The sequence below is a fragment of the Psammomys obesus genome, unplaced genomic scaffold, assembly GCF_907164565.1.
Source record: "Psammomys obesus unplaced genomic scaffold, mPsaObe1.curated_primary_1811, whole genome shotgun sequence".
NCBI lineage: Eukaryota > Metazoa > Chordata > Mammalia > Rodentia > Muridae > Psammomys > Psammomys obesus.
Window position 1 is genome coordinate 22683057 of NW_026596117.1, and position 10417 is coordinate 22693473.

A 10417-nucleotide genomic window follows, 5' to 3' on the forward strand; every position below is an offset into this window, starting at 1 on the left:
CTGACTCACAGCTACGAGTGTTTCCGACTTCTCCACATATGGCCCTGCCAGCACTAGTTCAGTTTGTATATCTTTGCAAAAGCTTGACCTCTGATGAGGTCGGTCCCAGGCTCATTTTATAATACACTTAGGCAAAAATAACTAGAAGCAGATCCCTTTTATATATTTTTTTTCAGTATATTTAGTTCTTATACTATTTGTTAAATAGATAATTTTAAAATGTAAATGAGTATTTAGGAAATGTCTGAAAACTTTGTTTCTTTAAATTTTTCTTTCACTGAATGCATATTTTTTTAATTCTTTAAAATGTTTATTGTATTTGTTCAATCATTGATTTGTAGGGTGGGGTGTGGTGGGTGTGCGCATGCCAAGGCACGCATGTAGAGGTCAGAGGACAGTGTTCAGAAGTCAAGTCTCTGCTTCTACCTCATGAGCCCTGGGGATCAAACCTACATCATCAGGCTTGGCAGCAAGTGTCTTCACCCACTGAGCCGTTTTAACGGCCCTTAATTTCTTCTACTGTATTTTTCTTGATCATTCAGAACGCTCTTGGTTCTACATAGGGCTATTTTTACCATTTTTAAACCTTTAATTAGGCACCAGGAAGAGAGCCTGTGAGAGGCCACCAGTGAACCTGAAATGCAGTGGTAGTGGAAGGCCTCAGCCTTTTGGAGATGCCAGCACCGTGGGCTGACCTCCAAGAGCAGCAGCAGTGGCGTGGAGGCAGCAGGAGCGTGGAAGGCAAGCTGTGTGCTGCAGAGAGCAGAGCCGGAGACATGACTCAAGCTCCCCAGAGGAGCCCAGAGAGCGTGAGGAAATCCCAGGTGAGACCCTGAGTTATTTACACTGCTGGAGTTTTATTTCGCTGGGTTCACATTATGACTGTGCCCTGGTTCTTCCCTCTTGAAGAAGGTATTTATTTTAATTTTGATATTGGAGGGAGCCTATAGCGGAAAAAAACCCCGAACTTCTAAAAGAGAGTTTGGATTTTTGGAGAGGTTGGATATTTATTTATTCAAGGAGACTGAAATTTTAATGTGTTTGACTTTCTAAAGACTGTGGGAGTTTTAAAGTTATGCTGTTAATGTGAGACAAATTAGAAAAGAATTTGGAGACAAATAAGAAAAGTGTGGCTTAATACTGGCCTCCATGGCCTCTGCATCAGCTCCTGCTCCAGGATCCTGCCCCCTTTGAGTTCCAGTCCTGACTTCCTTCAGTGATGAACAGTGCTGTGGAAGTGTGAGCTGAATAAACCCTTTGCTCCCCAACGGACTTTTTGGTCATGGTGTTTTGTCACAACACACACACACACACACACACACACACACACTCTCTCTCACTCTGGCTTATCACAGTTCTGAAGAAAATGTTCTTCTGCCACTGTAGGGATAACCCTGTTGGTCCTTCAGAGACAGCTGTATGCAGCCTGGATGCACAGCTGAGCCCCAGCTGTATGCACACTGGACCTATGACTCAGCATTCTGGACTGGCTTTGCTTCACAAAGTAGATGTATTGGGGCACATTGGGCTTTCCTACAGCGTCCAGAGCCGGGCTTCCCCAAACATGTACTCACTACTGTCAGTGGAAAGGGCTTGGGAGGGAAGGTCAGCTTTGTGCAACCAAAGAAGCAATCTGTCAGCTGAGTATCCAGGGCCAAGAGGCCTCTCTGAACGGTGACTGAAGCAACAGTCACGGAACAAAGACCTGTGTGAGGGTAAATTTCCATCTCTTGCTCAGAGGTTACCTGACACCTTGACTCAAGAAAGAAAGCAAACAAAACTCTCTATTTCTAGATGAAAAACCTATGCCACATTGTCCCACATTCAGAGTCGGCTGATAGGGAATTCTAACTTCACTTCTCTGTACTTGTAATTTTTTTTTAATATGTATACATTGATTATATAATTAAAGTCACATAAAATAAGTTTAAAATTAATATAAGCCTAAAAGTCACAAGCCCCGATGGCCTCATCAGGCCCATGAAATACAAGATGGAGACATTCAAATCAGTTAAATTTACAACTATTAATGTAGGCTCTAGCTGGCTCTCCATCGTGAGACCAGGATGGCCTCAGACTAAGATCAGCATGTCTCTGCCTCCTGAGTGCTAGAATTAAAGCTATGAGCCACTGTGCCTGGTTCTTTTTCCTTTTCAACTTGTCAGCCATAATGATAAGTGCAATGGAAGTTGAGACCCAAACAGTAAATAAAACTTAAAATAGAGCACTTGCCTAGCATTCGCAAGGCCGAGAGTTCGATGCCCAGGCCAGGAAAATCAAATAAAATAGTACTTGTTAGAGTTGCTGCCCCAAAGATAAAAGAGTCTTCCAGGTAGTGTGGGACCCGCTATTTAAGTGTTGACTGTCCCCAGACGCCCATCTAAGGGTCTATCATGTTGCTGGAGTTGGTAAGCCTTTAGGAGACGGGGCTGTGGCCATGCAAGCCAGGACAGAGGTGATGGTGCATTAGGATGTCTGTCACAAAGGTGTCCCCAGGGCCTCCTCAGGAAAGTCAAAGGAGGGTGTTATTGGATCCGGCCCAGGTATATGACTCCAGTTCACAGAAAGACTGGCCATAGCATACACATGCATACACACATACACACGTATACATACACACACAATCCCATGTTCCCATGAGATTTAACTTCTGGGGGCTTGGCTCACTAGCAGAGTGCAAATTTGTCATGTATAGGCCTGGTGAGATGGCTCAACAGGTAAAGGCACTCACCCCGAGCCTGACCACCCGAGGGTGATCCCTGGACCACGGTGGACAGAGAGAAGTAACTCCCACATGCTCTCCTCTGACCTCCGTAAGGGAGCTGTGGCCGACACACGAAATTAATAGATCCGTGTACCTTTAGAAATAAAATGAGAGTTGCATGTCTACAGCACTCAGATCAACCCCAGTACTACACCCCAAACAAACCAACAAACAAGCCCTGTAACTTTTGAAATAAGGGAATTTAAATCAAGACTCTGGAATGACCCCTTTAATAGAAAGTCCTTTCCCTTTCCTCAACTGTCACCATGATCTTATTTCCGGCTGAGGTAATGAGCCATATTAAGGACCTTGAAAGATGCTGTACTTGTAGGTAGGTCTTAGAAGGAAGATAATTCTAGAAATATAGTACACTCTCCAACTATGCTGGGCAAGCCAAGCTTTGCCCCAGAGAACGCCATCTGTATGAATAAGTCATAAGTGCAGAGAAGCTGAATTGCTTATCGATGTGAATGAGAATACAAAGTCCAATTAATAACGGCTCCAAGTTCATGTTCTAAAGAGCAACCAGACTGCTGTTTTTCCAAACAAAACAAAAGCAAAGAATAAAACTACGGCAGACTTCCTTGGGTGGCCTTAAAACTGGAGTCTGCCCCTGTGTCTTCTGAGTGAACCCTTTCCCTACTGAAGCCTGTGTTTTTGTTTGTTTGTTTGTTTGTTTGTCTGTGGGCTTTTACTCTGGATCCCACACACTTAGGGGGAGGAGAATGGAGGCCTGCATGTTATCAGCTATCGTAAGAAAGTGTCCTCTCTCTCAAATAGCCAAGGACTGTGATCCAATCAGAGAAGCAAAGACAAAATCCTGAGAGAAGGGTCCCTGCTCCACACCGCCTTATTTAATATCCACCAGGCTTAGGCTGAACATGCTGTTTAGGAGACCAAAACGCAACCCAAGTTGTCAGTCACAGAGACAGAGCGGGAGGGTGTGCACAGGCAAAGGGGGCCTTGTGCTCCGTGATGTCAGTGCTCCGAGAGGCACCAGCAGTGAGGGAGAGCGGGTTCTCCCGGCACGGTGACTGTGGGTGGGGAAACTCCAGCTCCAGCTGAGGCAACAGCAGTGACGGAGGAGCTCCCCGGAGGGAACAGTAGCATGCCCAGGGGAGGCCTTGCCAGGGAGAGTGACGCTGCTGCCTCCCAACAAGGGAGGGTGCCTGCGCCTTGGTAATCTTTCCGGTAGGGGGAGGAGAAAATGGGGGGAATGGAGATGGGGATGAGGGTGGGGATGGGGTGGGGTGGGCAGAGTCTGACCCTGCAGGCAGCATAGGAACACATGCAGAGAAGGGGATGGAGGCTGGCAGGGCCTGTCGGGAGTGAGGCACAAGCTGCAGATAGTGAGTGACCAGAGGCTTTGATAGCAGTTTCTGAAGTCGGATTGTCTAATCTTCAGCATCGTTCCTCCCCGGGTACTTCAGACACCAGAGAAGAACCAAATTCAAAGGGGGAAGTTTTGCGAAGACAAAAAAGGCATTTTTCTCCTCCTCTTGGAAGCCCAGGAAAGGAGGAAGCTCCTTATCATGGTAGGACCGGGCAGCCTTGAAGCGGCAGGACAGGCGAGGGCTGGGCTCAGGGCAACCCAAGCGAGAAGCAACCAGGGCGGTGGACACTGCTGGTCTTCTTACTGTCCTCTGAGTCATTGATTCAACTCATTCTCTGTCTAGAGCGGCAGATGTGCATGTTGAAACAGCTGGCTTCTTGTCTGACTTGAACAATGCAGACACAGGCTCTCTCAGCCCCTAGCCCGGCAGTGTTGACATAATTTGGGTGAGGCTTGCTAGGGGAAACAGCGCTGCTTGGATCCCATCTGGAATGTGCTTCCCAGCGTGCTTAGCAGTGAAGGTAAAGTGCCACACAGAGAGGAGAATAACAACACGGAGCAGGATTCCTGGAAGGCCCCGCTGGACCCTGAGTAGCACAGGACCCAGCGGGCCGAAGCTGAGCTGGATTCTTCTGGGGCCTGGGCAGAGCCAGGGTGTCCTGGAGGGGAAGCAGAGCGACCCTGAAGAGCACAGGCCTGAGAGTGTGCACTTAGTGCCCTGCCTGCCTTGCCACATCTTTGGAGGACACAAACACATGGTCCTCCTTTGGCTTGGGGAATGACTGGCGGGTTGAGGAAGGACAGGGCGGAAGGAAGCCGGAAGCAGGACAGCCACACTGCTGGGGAGCGTGCAGGTCCTGGCTCCAGGTCTTCTCAACATAGCCCCATGGTCTCTCCCAGGGCTGCAGAGGCGCACAGTGCCCAGACAAGTGCCCTCTCCTAGGTTAGCCGGGCTGAGCTGGGACTCTGTCCTGACTCAGTACCATTATTTTATCCCATTAGTCACTGATAAACTGTGATCTCTACTTCTTTTCCTCTTTGATCATATTTGACACACTGTCTTGGGTAACGGGGAAAACCTGCTGGCGGATGGCCACTGTGGGAAGCTCTGGGCTCCCTGCGGAGGCGGGAATGCCTTACCTTGGTAGGCATCCTACTTGGTAGGAAGGCAATAATTTGGCCCTTGCCCCGGAAACTCAAACAAAAACGGAATAAGTCGAATTAAGAAACATTCTGTTTTTTTGGACGTGACGTGACTGCTGCACACATGGATTCACAGTCCCTGTGGTTGTGCACATTTCCTGTGTGAGCATGAGGCCTGCACAAGGTCAAGCCAGTCAGAGCCCAAGCATGCCCGGGAGAGGGACGTGCCAAGGCCTACCCCTGCGCGAGGTGCTATCCACAGTCGGTAGGTGGGAGAAGAGAGTCCACTTTCTTTAGGGGTGTGGTCCCCCACAGACCCCACATGTTCCCGTGCAGAGCCTGTGCACACACGGACAGCGGTGATTGTACCAGGTGGATTAAAAAAAGACACAGTAGATGTTGCCTCTGTGCCTAGGAACTGGATGGCCCGGAGACAGAGGGTAGACCCAGCACGGCGGGGCAAAAAATAAAAATTTAAAAAGTCAATGAAATGCTCCCTAATGATGTTCTGCTGTACGCATAGATCGGCGCCTGGCCCAGGCATCAGAGAGCTGCCTCAAGCTGCTGGTGTGTCGCAGAGACGCACAGCCAGACACTAGGCAGGGCCCTGGGAACCCGGTGGAAGAGGGGGGCGGTAGGAGAATTCTCGGAGAAGTTGGAGGGGGGTAAGGAGGCGGATGTGACTAGATTTTATTGTATTCATAATATAGAATTATTAAAGAACACATTTAAAAATATTTTTGAAGAGATACTTACACACGCAAGCGAAGAATTGTTCTGTCTCAGCTACTTTGCATTAGCCTCTCTCAACACACACTTGCACATGCACACACACACACACACACACACACACACACACACTCATATACACACATCACCCCCTACACACACATATATATATACACGACCTACAATATAACACACACACACAGAGGCCTGTTCATCAGTTTCAGGGAAAGCACAGCAGTCTAGGCACCAGCGACTGAAAGCCACTGCTCATGTCAGTTTTGACATTCCCAGCCGTGCTGTGTGCAGACCTTCCTACAGTCATTTAGTTCGCTGACTTGAAGACGTTAGGGACCAACCCAGGCACGGTACTAAACGTCTTTAGTCCTAGTATGTGGGAGGCAGAGCAGCAGGGTCTCCATAGCAAGCCTCGGGCCAGCCAAGGTCACGTATCTCCAAAAAACCAGGAAACATACCAACCAACAAACAAACGTTTAAGGCCCATCATCATTTCGTTCTTCATCTCTCTATTGTCTGTTTCCACAATCGCCACTTTCAATTTGAGCTCACTAATGTACGGAAATGAGTTCTAAAGAAACCCTTTCCCTTTGTTTATCTGCTGCAGGTTCTCCTGTCCTCTCGGTTGGCCTCCAAGTGGCTGTGTAGCTGAGCCAGGCCACGAACTCACTTCTTCCTCTACCTTCCAAGCTCTGGAACTGTAAGTGTATATCACTATGTCTGACTTTAAAAAAAAAAAAAAAAAAATCTTGCTGCTCATGTTCCTATCACTTCTCACTACAACACAATAAAAAGCTTCGGCCTTGCCTGAATTCACCCAGATTTCTATTCATCTAGCTGAGAGCATGTGCTCTCAAAGGCGCAAACTGAAAGCATGTGAGGAAAACAACCAAATGTGAAAATTACAAACTGAGGCTATTGCAGGACTCCTGGCCATGGGTTATTTTCTGTCCTTTCTCTACCAACACGCAGACAATGAACAGGCTCCAGTTCCGGGCCAGAGTGAGAGAGGTGTCTCGGGTAGCGGTGGGGAAGTTTTTTCCCATTGACTCAGGGACCTGAAAGAGTGCACCTGCTTCTTGTGTTTTCTGGGGATGTTGGTGGCCCATAGAACAGAGCACCTTTTTGCTCTGTCTTCATCCCAGGACCTATGTGACCTGGACATGGTCTGCTCTAGGCCTCCAACAAGGCTCAGAACCCTGGCCTCCGAATGTAGGTCCAGAGTTGTCCAAGAAGCGTACTCCACACGCAGGTGATGAGCACATCAGTCAGAGAAAACTGGAGCACCAGTTTCCAAATGGCCTTCTCTCAACTATCCCACGGTGGGCACAGAGAGGACCGTGCCGTCATCACTCAGTGGAGCTGGTCTGTCTTTTTCTCCTCCTCCTTCTTCGCCTTCATCTTTTTTTTTCTTTTGAGATGAAGTCCCACAGTCCCGGCTGGACTCAAAATCATGATTGCCCTATATCTGCCTGCGAAGTTCTGGGATTACAGGTGTGCATACCTGTGCCGGGATTCATCGAGAGCCTAGGATTGTGCTGGCTACATCCTTGGTCCCCCGAGGCTGTGGGCCAGCAGTGCTGTCACTACATGGGAGCTTGTGAGTGAGTGAAAACAGAAATACAAAAGAAGGGCTACGAGTCCTTCCAGGTATGGCGGAGGGGAAAGTTTATTTACATAAAAACAGAGCACATAACCAGAGTCAGGGATATTGGGGAGCCTCCAGAGTGGACAGGACCCTGAGCCTTTTGAGGTGATGGGGGAGGGAAGGGGAGAGAGGGAGCCATGTGCAGCAGCCAGAGGGCAAGGGTACAAAAACTCGGGTAACCAGTGGTTGAATTACATAGACTAGAGCAGCTCAGCCCCCAGGCTGGAGAGCTCAAGGTAGGGAGCTGGACACACCAGCCTAGAGGACCCTGTCATAGGTGGGGGCTGAGGGGTGCTGGAAGAACGTGGCCCTAGGTTCACTTTGATATGTTAAATAGGAACCGCAGCCAACAGCCCCAGGGTTTGAGACTCAACAGTAAGGAAGGCAGAAAGGAAGCTCTCCAGGCCCAGCAGCTGGAGTCTGTTAGTGATACTGGGGCGTTCACTTTAAGCAGCCCCGGCTTAGCCAAGCAAGGAGACACACCTGAGCCGTGGAAGGAAGGCCTACATGCAGGCACCCAGCCTGGGCTCGACCGGACAGAGCCACTTTCTGCGGGGGCCGGTCATTACCATGACTTCTTACGACAGAAAAAAACAGCTGCCTCTTCCAGCCAGAACCTAACACCCGCTTAAGTCTGGGCACCTGCTGCTGCCTTTGTCTTCCTCTCAACTCTCATAAAAAGAACGGAAATCGGAACCATTCATTGTCCTAGCGGCTTCTGGGGGTTTTGATTCATTCATCTTCACAGACAATCCAGCTGGTGGCTTCTGCTATTATTAACTGTCTTACAATTAGTCTTCTGAGATGTAAGAAGAGAAGTAATTTAAGGTCACAGTGCCAATGCCAAAGTCCCTCCCAGGGGTGTCTGGGCTCCACAGGACCCGGGCTCATTTCAGGCTGGCAGTTCCTGGGAGACTGCAGCTTTGGAGGCTTCCTGCCAGTGTTCTGAGCTCCGGAGCAAACTGTTCTTCCAAAAAAAAAAAGCCTCCTTCTGTGTCCCCTCCGATTCCTAGCTTCCTAGGAGGCTCTGGCTTCCGATGTACGGGCCTTTAAAATGCCAGGTTACAACTTTCCTACTTTGACTCCTTCAGCTCAACTCCAGTGCTCAACTCCTTCTCAAAAATCTCTAGGAAAACCCTAAGAAAGAGGAAAGGTGTAACAATTCGTTCCCACCAAGATGCTCCTGCTACTCATGCCCAGGGAATTCGGGACACTTTCCACCTGCCCCCACACCTCTGCACCCCTCTCCCACCCCACTCCTCCCCTCCCCCACTCCACCTAGAGCTCCAAGGGAGTCAGCTGTTTCCTGCCCAACCCAAGAGGCTGGGTGAGTCATCGCTTTCCCTGCTGGAGCCAAGGCGTGGCTCCTGGGGCTGCAGTGTCCCCATCCCAAATTCTCAGACTAGCCTGTGAGGGTTGGCGAGCCGGCGTATGCTTTCAATCTCATGAATTAAAAACGAGCCCACTGAAAGCCCGAAGGTGCCCACTAGCGGACTTGAAGCTAGCTGTTGCCTCTCAGGAGACCCGGCTCAGCCTGGAGGATGCCGGCTTTCCGGGCCTCGCCCTCCGGTGACCGGAAAGGCATGTGAGGGGAGCCAGATGTCAGCACCGGCCCTGCTTGCTACCGCGTGTGTGTGGCACCACGTTGTTCGGAGCCAATAGGAAGTGACCCCAAGGGCGTCTTCCCGCTCCTGCCCTCCGCCACTCTGCCTGTTTGAAACGGCAGACACTAAAATCTGCAGCAGCTGCACGCCTAAATCTCTCATCCCCGTCCTGGGCACGGCCAGCAAAGGGCTCACATGCACAGGTGCTCAATAGATGCGCAGTCAGAACATAAAAGGGAGTGCGGCGGTCGCTGAGCTCACAGGGGAGTTCCCTGGCACTTTGTAGCGCCTTCTTCAGTCGGATTGAAGAGTTCAGGGAATGACGGCTTCCGCCACTCGGTTTAGGAACTGGGAAGGCTGGGGATGGGCAGGGCCGGCTGGTCGCCTCCCGGCGCAGCAGGTGAAATTCAGTCTCCCTTATTGCACGTTAAGCTTTTCTGTCTGGACTGAGCAAAGATCAGAGAAGAAGCCTTGACTGGGCCAGGCTGATTTAGTCCATCTGGAGGAGAAACTTCCGCCGCAGAGTCGTCCCTGGGGAGGCCAGGCCTCTGGTCCACACGGGCTCCTGTGAGCCTCACAGCGAACCTTGGGAGGATGGAGCCGGGGTGGAACCCAAGAACAGGAATCACAGCCTCTTTGGGGTGGACCCTGGCCAGGGCTGGCCTTCCTGGCATCCGCCCCGTCAGGGCCCAGCACAGGCAGAGGCACTTAACGTAAACGTTTGCCAATGCCATCACCCTTGCGGAGGCGAAGGGAAGCATTTCAGGGAGGAGACCATTACATCATGCTCACATTCTCCTGGCTCCGGGTTGGGCCTTGCTCTTTATTATCAGGAGACATTCGGCTTTGGCACACCCACGTTTAGCTTTTCCACCAAGCCAGTGAGGGGGAATAAATGGTTCTTTCTGTCTCCACAGGCCGCTCGCTGGTCCTTACATGGCCTCCCCAAAGAGAGGCTTTTGAGAGGCTTCGTGTTTAGTGGAACACTGCACTCCCTCCTGAGTGTCACTGCTCAGAGCACGGATGAACGCCTGTAAGTGAGGCCCTAGTCAGGGTCAACCTGGAACGTCCAGTTCAGAAAGGAACCATGCTTGTTTATAGTGGCTTCTGGGGGAGTCCCTCCCATTTCCAAGATACTCTGCAGCCAGGCTGCCCCAAACTGGCTGAGGGTGAGGATGACC

The 10417-nt window shown here is 50.3% G+C and overlaps 1 long non-coding RNA gene across 1 annotated transcript; it reads left to right on the forward strand.

Annotated features, from left to right (window-relative positions):
• Window positions 1-413: 413 nt before the first annotated feature.
• LOC129692908 (uncharacterized) lies at window positions 414-10177 on the forward strand. Its single transcript, XR_008722784.1, has 3 exons — window positions 414-824; window positions 6592-6684; window positions 10154-10177. It is a non-coding gene; the product is annotated as an uncharacterized LOC129692908 (long non-coding RNA).
• Window positions 10178-10417: the final 240 nt, after the last annotated feature.